Source organism: Elephas maximus, chromosome 10, assembly GCF_024166365.1.
Source record: "Elephas maximus indicus isolate mEleMax1 chromosome 10, mEleMax1 primary haplotype, whole genome shotgun sequence".
Classification (NCBI taxonomy): domain Eukaryota; kingdom Metazoa; phylum Chordata; class Mammalia; order Proboscidea; family Elephantidae; genus Elephas; species Elephas maximus.
Window position 1 is genome coordinate 66,348,685 of NC_064828.1, and position 12,547 is coordinate 66,361,231.

Here is a 12,547-nt window from a genome sequence, read left to right on the forward strand (position 1 = left end):
AGCACCAGTTGTTAAACAGACTATCTTTTCTCCATTTAACTGAATTTGGGCCTTTGTCAAATATCAGCTGCTCATATGTCGATAGATTTATGTCTGGACTCTCAATCCTGTTCCCTTGGTCTACGTATCTGTTGTTGTACCAGTACCAGGCTGTTTTGACTACTCAGGCGGTATAACGTTCTAAAATCAGGTAGAGTGAGGCCTCCCACTTTGTTCTTCTTTTTCAGTAATGCTTTACTTATCTGGGGCCCCTTTCTCTTCATATGAAGTTGGTGATTTGTTTCTCCATCTCATTAAGAAATGTCATTGGAATTTGGATTGGAAGTGCATTGTATCTATAGATGGCTTTTGGTAGAACAGATATTTTTACAATGTTAAGTCTTCTACCCCCATGTGTCTGTCAGTTTGTCGTACTGTGGGGGCTTGTGTGTTGCTGTGATGCTGGAAGCTATTCCACCGGTATTCAGATACCAGCAGGGTCACCCATGGAGGACAGGTTTCAGCTGAGCTTCCAGACTAAGACAGACCAGGAAGAGGGACCTGGCAGTCTACTTCTGAAAAACATTAGCCAGTGAAAACCTTATGAATAGTAGCAGAACATTGTCTGATATAGTGCTGGAAGATGAGCCCCCCAGGTTGGAAGGCACTCAAAAGATGACTGGGGAAGAACTTCCTCCTCAAAGTAGAGTCAACCTTAATGACGTGAATGGAGTCAAGCTTTCAGGACCTTCATTTGCTGATGTGGCACAATTCCAAATGAGAAGAAACAGCTGCAAACATCCATTAATAATCGGAACCTGGAATGTATGAAGTATGAATCTAGGAAAATTGGAAATCATCAAAAATGAAATGGAAAGCATAAACATCGATATCCTAGGCATTAGTGAGCTGAAATGGACTGGTATTGGCCATTTTGAATCGGACAATCATATAGTCTACTATGTTGGGAATGACAACTCGAAGAGGAATGGTGTTGCATTCATCATCAAAAAGAACGTTTCAAGATCTATCCTGAAGTACAACGCTGTCAGTGATAGGATAATATCCATACGCCTACAAGGAAGACCAGTTAATACGACTATTATTCAAATTTATGTACCAACTACTATGGCCAAAGATGAAGAAATAGAAGATTTTTATCAGCTGCTGCAGTCTGAAATTGATCGAACATGCAATCAAGATGCATTGATAATTACTGGCGATTGGAATGCAAAAGTTGGAAACAAAGAAGAAGGACCAGTAGTTGGAAAATATGGCCTTGGTGATAGAAACAATGCCGGAGATTGAATGATAGAATTTTGCAAGAACGATGACTTCTTCATTGTAAATACCTTCTTTCACCAACATAAGCAGCGACTGTACACATGGACCTCGCCAGACGGAACACACAGAAATCAAATTGACTATATCTGTGGAAAGAGACAATGGAAAAACTCAATATCATCAGTCAGAACAAGGCCAGGGGCCGACTGTGGAACAGACCATCAATTGCTCATATGCAAGTTCAAGCTGAAACTGAAGAAAATCAGAGCAAGTCCATGAGAGCCAAAATATGACCTTGAGTATACTTGAGTATATCCCACCTGAATTTAGAGACCATCTCAAGAATAGATTTGATGCATTGAACACTAGTGACCAAAGACCAGAGAAGTTGTGCAATGACATCAAGGACATCATCCGTGAAGAAAGCAAGAGGTCGCTGAAAAGATAGGAAAGAAAGAAAAAGACCAAGATGGATGTCAGAGGAGACTCTGAAACTTGCTCTTGAGCATAGAGCAGCTAAGCAAAAGGAAGAACTGATGAAGTAAAAGAACTGAATGGAAGATTTCAAAGGGCCTCTTGAGAAGACAAAGTAAAGTATTATAATGACATGTGCAAAGAGCTGGAGATGGAAAACCAAAAGGGAAGAACACACTCAGCATTTATCAAGCTGAAAGAACTGAAGAAAAAATTCAAGCCTCGAGTTGCAATAGTGAAGGATTCTGTGGGGAAAATATTAAATGATGCAGGAAGCATCAAAAGAAGATGGAAGGAATACACAGAGTCATTATACCAAAAAGAATTAGTCAATATTCAACCATTTCAAGAGGTGGCATATGATCAGGAACCAATGGTACTGAAGGAAGAAGTCCAAGCTGCTGTGAAGGCACTGCCAAAAACAAGGCTCCAGGAATTGATGGAATATCAATTGAGATGTTTCAGCAAACAGATGCAGTGCTGGAGGTGCTCACTCATTTATGCCAAGAAATATGGAAGACAGCTTCCTGGCCAACTGACTGGAAGAGATCCATATTTATGCCTATTACCAAGAAAGGTGATCCAACCGAATGTGGAAATTATACAACAATATCATTAATATCACATGCAAGCAAAATTTTGCTGAAGATCATTCAAAAATGACTGGAACAGTATATCAACAGGGAACTGCCAGAAATTCAGGCTGGATTCAGAAGAGGACGTGGAACCAGGGATATCATTGTTGATGTCAGACGGATCCTGGCTGAAAGCAGAGAATACCAGAAGGATGTTTACCTGCGTTTTATTGACTATGCAAAGGATTCGACTGTGTGGATCATAACAAATTATGGATAACATTGCGAAGAACGGGAATTCCACAACACTTAATTGTGCTTATGAGGAACCTTTACATAGATCAAGAGGCAGTTGTTCAGACAAAACAAGAGGATACTGATTGGTTTAAAGTCAGGAAAGATGTGCGTCAGGGTTGTATTCTTTCACCATACCTATTTAATCTGTATGCTGAGCAAATAATCCGAGAAGCTGGACTATATGAAGAACAGGGCATCAGGATTGGCGGAAGACTCATTAACAACCTGCCTTATGCAGATGACACAACCTTGCTTGCTGAAAGTGAAGAGGACTTGAAGCACTTACTAATGAAGATCAAAGACCACAGCCTTCAGTACGGATTGTACCTCAACATAAAGAAAACAAAAATCCTCACAACCGGACCAATGAGCAACATCATGATAAACAGAGAAAAGACTGAAGTGGTCAAGGTATTCATTTTACTTAGATACACAATCAACAGCCATGGAAGCAGCAGTCAAGAAATCAAAAGATGCATTGCATTGGGTAAATCTGCTGTAAAGGACCTCTTCAACGCGTTGAAGAGCAAAGACGTCACTCCGAAAACTAGGGTGCGCCTGACCTGAGCCATGGTATTTTCAATCACATCATATGCATGTGAAAGCTGGACAATGAATGAGGAAGACCAAAGCAGAGTTGATGCCTTTGAATTGTGGTCTTGGTGAAGAATATTGAATATACCATGCACGGCCAAAAGAACAAACAAATCTGTCTTGGAAGAAGTGCAGCCAGAATGCTCCTTAGAGGCAAGGATGGTGAGACTGTGTCTTACATACTTTGGACATGCTGTCAGGAGGGATCAGTCCCTGGAGAAGGACACCGTGCTTGGCAGAGTACAGGGTCAGGGGAAAAGAGGAAGACCCTGAAGGAGGTGTATTGACACAGAGGCTGCAACAATGAGCTCAAGCATAACAACGATTGTAAGGATGGCTCAGGACTGGGCAGTGTTTCGTTCTGTTGTGCACAGGGTCGCTATGAGTTGGAACTGACTCGACAGCACCTAACAACAACAACGTCTTCCTATTCATGAGCAAGGTATGTTTTTCCACTCATGTGGGTCTCTTTTGGTTTCTTGAAGTAGTGTCTTATAGTTTTCTTTGTATAGGTTTTTTATGTCTCTGGTAAGATTTATTCCTAAGTATTTTATCTTCTTGGGGGCTACTGTCACTAGTATTGATTTGGTGATCTCCTCTTCAATGTTCTTTTTGTTGGTGTAGAGGAATCCAACTAATTTTTGTGTTTATTTTTTTATCCCAATACTCTGATGAACTCTATTAGTTTCAGTAGTTTTCTTGAGGATTCTTTAGGGTTTTCTGTGTATAAGTTCATGTCATCTGCGAATAGAGATATATTCCTTCTTTCTTACCAATCTGGACGCCCTTTATTTCTCTATCTAGCCTAACTGGTCTGGCTAGGACCTCCAGCATAACGTTGAATAAGAGTGGTGATAAAGGGCATCCTTGTCTGGTTCCTGATTTCAAGGGGAATGCTTTCAGGCTCTCTCCATTTAGGATGATGTTGGCTGTCAGCTTTGTATAAATGCCCTTTATTATGTTGAGGAATTTCCCTTCTATTCCTATTTTGCTGAGAATTTTTGTCACGAATGGGTGTTGAGCTTTGTCAAATGCCTTTTCTGCATCAATTGATAAGATCATGTGGTTCTTGTCTTTTATTTCTATGATGGAATATATTAATTGTTTTTCTAATGTTGAACCATCCATCCATACCGTTATGAATCCCACTTGGTCATGGTGAATTATTTTTTTGATATGTTGTTGAATTCTATTGGCTAGAATTTTGTTGAGGATTTTTGCATCTAAGTTCATGAGGGGTATAGGTCTGTAATTTTCTTTTTTTGTGGTGTCTTTACCTGGTTTTGGAATCAGAGATATGCTGGCTTCATAGAATGAGTTTGGGAGTATTCCATCCCTTCCTATGCTCTGAAATACCTTTATTAGTTAGTGGTGTTAACTCTTCTCTGAAAGTTTGGTAGAGCTCTGCAGTGAAGCTGTCAGGCCAGGGCTTTTTTTTTTGGAAGCTCTATAATTACCTTTTCAATCTCTTCTTTTGTTATGGGTTTATTTAGTTGTTCTACCTCTGTTTGTGTTGGCTTAGGCAGATAGTGTGTTTCTAGAAATTCATCTATTTCTTCTAGGTTTTCAAATTTGTTAAAGTACAATTTTTTGTAGTAAGCTGATATTATTCTTTTAATTTCAGTTGGGTCTGTTGTCATATCGCCCATCTCATTTCTTATTCAGGTTATTTGCTTCCTCTCCTGTTTTTCTTTTGTCAGTTTGGCCAATGGTTTATCAATTTTGTTGATTTTTTCAAAGAACCAGCTTTTGGTCTTGTTAACTCTTTGAATTGTTTTTCTGTTCTCTATTTCATTTAATTCTGCTCTAATTTTTATTATTTTCTTTCTTCTGGTGTCTGAGGGTTTCTTTTGTTGCTCTCTTTCTATTTGTTCAAGTTGTAGGGATAATTCTTTGATTTTGGCCCTTTCTTCTTTTTGGATGTGTGCATTTATTGATATATATTGACCTCTGAGCACTGCTTTCACTGTGTCCCAAAGGTTCTGATAGTGTTTTCATTCTCATTGGATTCTATGAATTTCTTTATTCAATCCTTAATGTCTTCTATAACCCAGTCTTTTTTGAGCAGAGTATTGTTCAGTGTCCAAGTGTTTGATTTCTTTTCCCTGCTGTTTCTGTTATTGATTTCTACTTTCATGGACTTATGATCAGAGAAGATGCTTTGTAATATTTCGATGCTTTGGATTCTGCTAAGGCTTGCTTTATGACCTAATATGTGATCTATTCTAGAGAATGTTCCATGTGCACTAGAAAAGAAAGTATACTTGACTGCTGTTGGGTGGGGTTTTCTGTATGTGTCTATGAGATCGAGTTGGTTGACTGTGGCATTTAGATCTTTCGTGTCTTTATTGAGCTTCTTTCTGGATGTTCTGTCCTTCACCGAAAGTGGTGTGTTAAAGTCTCTTACTATAATTGTGGCACTGTCTATCTCACTTTTCAATGTTGATAGAGTTTGTTTTATGTATCTTGCAGACCTGTCATTGGGTACATAAATATTCAATATGGTTAAATCCTCCTGGCATATTGTGCCTTTAATCATTATATAGTGTCCTTCCTTACCCTTTGTGGATTTAATTTTAAAGTCTATTTTCTCAGAAATTAACATTGCCACTCTTGCTCTTTTTTGATTGTTGTTTGCCTGATATATATTTTTTCCATTCTTTGAGTTTTAGTTTGTTTGTGTCTCTAAGTCAAAGGTGTGTCTCTTGTAGGCAGCATATAGATGGATCTTTTTTTTTTTTTTTTAATCCATTCTGCCACTCTCTGTCTCTTTATTGGTGCATTTAGTCCATTAACATTCAGCGTAATTATGGGTAGGTATGAGGTTTTTTTTTTTTTTATGAGTTTAGTACTGTGATTTTGATGTCTTTTTTGTGTTTTGTTGACTGTTTCTTTTTCCCACCTAAATTTTTGTGCTGAGTAGTTTATCTTTATATATTGTCTTTTCCTCTTATTCGTTGTTGTTGATTTTGTTTCTGCTGAGTCTCTCTTTCTTGTATTTTATTTTGATGAGTAGGATCACTAGTCTCCTTTGTGGTTACCTTAGTATTTACCCCTATTTTTCTAAGTTTAAACCTAAATTTTATGTCTTTATATCACCTTGTCTTCCTCTCCATATGAAAGATCTGTGACTACATTTCTTAGTCCCTCTTTATTGTTTTAGGGTTGTCTTACATAATGACATTGCTATTTCCCTGTTTTGAGCTTTTTTTTTCTTGATTCATTTTTGTTATTTCCCTATTTGGGTTGACATCTGATTGCTCTGTCCTGTGTTCCAGTCTTGGGTTGATATCTGATATCACTGGCTTTCTAACCAGAGAACTCCCTTTAGTATTTCTTGTAGTTTTGGTTTGGTTTTTATGAATTCCCTAAACTTCTGTTTATCTGGAAATGTCCTCATTTTGCCTTCATATTTGAGAGACAGTTTTGCTGAATATATGGTTCCTGGCTGGCAATTTTTTTCCTTCAATGCAGTATATAAGTCATCCCATTGCCTTCTTGCCTGCCTGGTTTCTGCTGAGTAGTTCGAGCCTATTCTTATTGACTCTCCTTTGTAGGTGACTTCATTTATCCCTGGCTGCACTCAAAATTCTCTTTATCTTTGGTTTTGGCAAGTTTGATCATAATATGTCTTGATGAGTTTCTTTTTTTAACATCTACCTTATGTGGAGTTCGATGAGCATCTTGGATAGATATCATCTCATCTTTCACAATATCAGGGAAGTTTTCTGCCAACAAATCTTCAACAATTCTCTCTGTATTTTCTGTTATCCCTCCCTGTTCTGGTACTCCAATCAGTCATAGGTTGTCTTGATAGAGTCCCACAGGATTCTTAGGGTTTCTTCATTTTTTAAAATTGTTTTATCTGGTTTTTCTTCAAATATATTGGTGCCAAGTGTTTTATCTTCAGTCTCACTAATTCTGGCTTCCACTTCCACAATTCTGCTCCTCTGACTTTCTATTGTGCTAATTCTGTAATTTTATTGTTAATCTTCAGAATTTCTAATTGCTGTCTCTCTATGGATTCTTGAAGCTTATTAAATTTTTCATTATATTCTTGAATAACCTTTTTAATTTCTTCAGCTGCTTTATTTGTGTGTTCCTTGGCTTCTTCTGCATATTGCCCAATCTCCTTCCTGATCTCGTTCCTGATGTCTTGAAGAGTTCTGTATATTAATCTTTTGTATTCTGCATCGGGTAATTCCAGGAAGGCACCTTCATCCATAAGATCCCTTGATTCCTTGTTTTGAGAACTTGTTGAAGCGATCATGTTCCGCTTCTTTATGTGAGTTGATATTGACTCTTGTCTCTGAGTCGTCTGTAAGTTATTGTATTATTTCGTCTTATGTTTGCTTACTGTATCCTTGCTTTGTTTTGTTTTGATATGTCCAAAAAGGTTGGTTGAGTGAGCTAGCTTGATAATTTTTGCCTTTCAAGTGCTAACATGCTGTCACCAGATGGCTAGGGCTGTTATCAGGTATTTGAGCCTAGGAGTCCATTCACTTTTCTTGTATGGATTCAGCTCGGGTGTCTAGGTAGTTGGTCATCAAGTGTGTGGTACAGGCTCTGTCCTACAGTCTTAGAGGGGCAGGGGTGATTGCTGTAGGTACCGGTATCTGGTTGCAGCAGGGGTCACACTCTGAACAAGGCAGAGGGCTGACAACCATTCCCCGAGTGTCTGTGAGGAATGCATGTTCCTGTTCCCTAGAGGACACAGGTGGGTAGGTTCTGCGGATGGACCATGGGTACCCAATGCTTTTGGATGTAAGGTCTGGAAAGTACCAGTTATACTTGGACCCCTGTTGCAGGTGGCTGGGTGACATGAGTGGAGCCACCAGTCCTTAGGCCCCTGATGTGGGTAGGTGAGGAACATGTTTAATATGCAAAGCAATGTCAAACATCAAACACCCAGCTCTCCAATGCACAGCTGAAACAGTTGCAGTCCACCAACAAGGGCCTGTTCTCCTGAAATAGGCCTACACAGGTCCATGCAGGGCAGAAAGGTATTCAAAGTCCACAGACTGTTTATACCTGGACAGGAGCCGCTTCTGTCCTGAGCTCCCCAGGTTAGTGGAGCTGGCAGATTATCATTTCTCCAAATTGTGAATTTATTACTTCTCCAAGGCTGGGAGAATGGCTCAGAGGGCTCAGCAGGACCTATCTCAGGGCCAGAGAGATTGACAGCCACTGAAGCTGGCTTGGGGGTGGGGGGTGAGGTAAAATATATGCAAGTACTTAGCCTTTGCCGAGAGCGCCGTTCTTCTCTGCTTCTGGAAGCGTGAGTAGGCTGTGCAGCTGGCTGTTTCTCCCTGAGGAAACTGCAGCCGAATGCTTCCACTGGCCTGCTGCAGTCGCACCCGGGAATGGTGTCTGAGGGTTCCCGGCGATTCAGGTGAGGCAACTCCTCTCCACTTCTGAACCGTCTCTCCCTCCCCCTGCCACTCAGTCTGTTTTCTAATTTTGCCTTAGATGTTCAGAGCTCCTAGCTTGTCATAAATATAATTGTTTCACTTGTTTTTTCGGGTCTTTGTTGTAAGAGGGATCACCAGGAGCATCTTACTACTCCACCATCTTGGCCCTGCCCCCTCCCACTATTCTCGTTTTTAAGCAGTGTTGTGGAAACCCTGGTGGTGTAGTGGTTAAGTGCTATGGCTGCTAACCAAAAAGTCAGCAGTTCGAATTCATCAGGTGCTCCTTGGAAACTCTATGGGGCAGTTCTACTCTGTCCTATAGGGCTGCTGTGAGTCAGAATCGACTCAACAGCAGTGGATTTTGGTTGTGGATTGAATTGTGTCTGCCAAAAATATGTGACAACTTGGCTAGGCCATGATTCCCAGTATTGTGTGACTGTCCACCATTTTGTCATCTGATGTGATTTTCCTATGTGTTGTAAATCCAACATCTATAATGTTAATGAGGTGAGATTATGAACAGTTATGTTAATGAGGCAGAAATCAATCTATAACATTAGGTGGTATCGTAAGTCAATCTCTTTTAAGGTATAAAAGAGAGAAGCAAGCAGAGAGGCATGGGGACCTCATACCACCAAGAAATAAGAGCTAGGAGAATAGTACATCCTTTGGACCGGGGATCCCTGCACTGAGAAGCTCCTCGACTGAGAAGACTGATGACAAGGACCTTCCCCCAGAACCAACAGAGAGAGAAAGCCTTTCCCTGGAGCTGGCACCCTGATTTTGAACTTTTAGCCTCAGACTGTGAGAGAATAAATTTCTCTTTGTTAAAGGTATTCACTTGTGATATTTCTGTTATAGCAGCACTAGATGACTAAGACAAGAAGCATTCTAGCTATATTTCTAAGACTGATTTGTTCGTTCTTCTGACAGTCCATGGTATACCCAATATTCTTTGCCAGCATTAAAATCTGAATGCATCAATCCTTCTTGTGTCTTCCTGCCTACATGGAGGATTTCACTTTCTTATGGACACGTACAATTGAGGCTAATAAGCACAGTAGTCTGTATATATTGCAGAATCATCCATAAACCAGATTTAACTCTAATTCCTTAATGAGCCTCCTCCTCCCCCATATGAGGTTGTATCAGTGGGTTAAAGGAGATGTGGTATACATCAAAAGTAGGAACACTGAGAATATGAGTCATCTGCTCATCCACCTTACTGGTACCTCCAGGGCCAGCTCAAGATCAGTCTCAGATGTCCCACTTAACCCTGCTGAAGGAGGGCAGCTGGGCACACCCAACATTACAGCTTGATAGATTACAAGAAAACTTCAGACCAATACGAACACAGATGCAAAATATTTTAACAAAATGTTTGCACACCAAATCCAACAATACCCAAAAAGAATAATACCTCATGACTAAGTAGGTTAGTTTTTTTTTCAAACCAAAGTTCTCACATATTTATTAGTGGGATCAATCTCTTAATGTGGAAGCATAAAAATAAAGGAAGAAACCAGAATTTTCCCAGTACGTGTTCAATTGTACAGATTATGGAGAAATTTTCAACTTGATATGGTAGAATGTTAGTCAGCCAGATAGAGGGTAACTCTGTGTGCCATCACATGTGCGACTCCATATAGACCCAGCTTGGTTCTCCTCTTGGAGTCTTACCTGATTTTATTACCAATTTTCATTAGAATCCATTGGGAAATGGGTGGATCCTGCTTTTGTTTCTTGGCCAGGAATCTCTCTCTTTTTAAATTTTACTGTGCTTTAGGTGAAAGTTTACAGTGCAACTTAGTTTCTCATTCAAAAATTTATACACAAATTGTTTTGTGACATTGATTGCAATCCCCACAACGTGTCAGCACTCTCCTCCGTTCCATCAGTGTTCCCTGTGTCCACTCATCCAAGTCCAGTCTCTTCCTGCCTTCTTGTCTTGCTTTTGGGCAGCAGTTGCCCATTTGGTCTCATATATTTGACTGAACTAAGAAGCATGTTCTGCATGTGTGTTATTGTTTGTTTTATAGGCCTGTGTAATCTTTGTCTGAAAAGTGGACTTCGGGAGTCCTTTCAGTTCTGAGTTTGCAGAGTGCCTGGGGTGGGGGGGGCACAGTCTTGGGAGCTTCTCCAATCTCTGTCAGAACAGCAAGTCTAGCCTTTTACCATGAATTTAAATTTTGTTCTACATTTGCTCCCACTCTGTCCAGTACTCTCTGTTGTGATCCCTGTCAGGGTGATCACTGGTGGTAGCCGGGCACCATCTAGTTCTAGGGGCCAGGAATCTCTTGATCCTGAAAGTCTTATGAGAAGACATGGCAAGGATGGAAGGTAGCTGCACTTACCATGATGGCAGAGAAAGGGAGAAAGAAGTGGTTTAACATTTGAAAACACCCAATGTAATTCATTCTATTAACAGACATAAAAAAAATCATTTCAAAAGATGCAGAAAAATAATTTGATGAAATTCAATTTCCATTCCTTATAGAAACTCTTAGCAAACTAAAAATAGAATGAAAATTTCTCAACCTGATAAAAAGCATCTATGAAAACCACATACCTCATATCACAATGGTGAAAGATTGAATACTTTCCCTGTAAGATAAAAAAATAAGCAAGAATGTCCACTCTCACTACTTCTATTTGACAGTGTACATGTATATGTATTGCGTGTATATGTGTCTTCTCCTTTCATGGATGATATGATTGTCCACATAGAAAATCCTACAAAATCTACAAAAAGCTTCAAGAACTAGTGAGTCTAGAAAACTGTGAGAATATAAGATGAATATAAAAAATCAATTGGATTTCCATGCAATAGCTATAAACAACAGAAAGCTGAAATTAAAAATACCATTTACAATAGAATAAAAAACATGTAATATTTAGGGATGAATTTGACAAAAGATGTGAAAGAACTGTACACTAAAAACTATAAAACATTGCTGGCTGAGAGAAATTAAAGATAATTATAGAATGAAAAAATCTATATTTTTAAGATGTCCCTTCTCCCCCAAATTATCTATAGATTCAACACAATCTCAGTTAAAATTCCAGCCAGCTTTTTTTTTAATAAATTGACAGGAAAATTCTAAAATTTATATGAAACTGCAAAGGACTTGGAATAGCCAAAACAACTTTAAACAAAAGAACGAAGTTGTTATGGACTGAATTGTATCCCCCCAAAAATGTGTTGTAAATCCTAACCCCTATACCAGTGAATGTAATCACACTTGGGAAAAGGGGTTTCTTTGCTATGTTAATGAGGCTATATCAGTATAAGTTATATTTTAAACCAATCACTTTTGACATATAGAAGAAGTAGATTAGGCACAGATATAAGGTAGCACCAATGAGGGAAACAGATGCCAAGCCACATGAAGATCTCCAATAAACCGAGGAGCAGAAGCCGAAATTAAGGACCTTCCCCTAGAGCTGACAGAGAAAGCCTTCCCCTAGAGCTGGTGCCTGATAAACTGTGAGAGGCAACCCAGGCGGCGTAGTGGTTAAGTGCTAGGGCTGCTAACCAAGAGGTCAGCAGTTCAAATCTGCCAAGCGCTCCTTTGGAAACTCTATGGGACAGTTCTACCTTGTCCTATAGGGTCGCTATAAGTCGGAATCGACTTGACGGCAGTGGTTTGGTTTTTTGTGTGTGTGTGAGAGGAAACCCTGGCGGTGTAGTGGTTAAGTGCTACGGCTGCTAACCAAAAGGTCGGCAGTTCGAATCCGCCAGATGCTCCTTGGAAGCTCTATGGGGCAGTTCTACTCTGTCCTATAGGGTCGACTTGACGGCACTGGGTTTGGTTTTGGTTTTAAACTGTGAGACAATAATTTCTGTTCATTAAAGCCACCAACTTGGGATATTTCTATTACAAAAGCAGCACTAAAAAACCAAGACAGAGGACTTACATTAACTGATTTCAA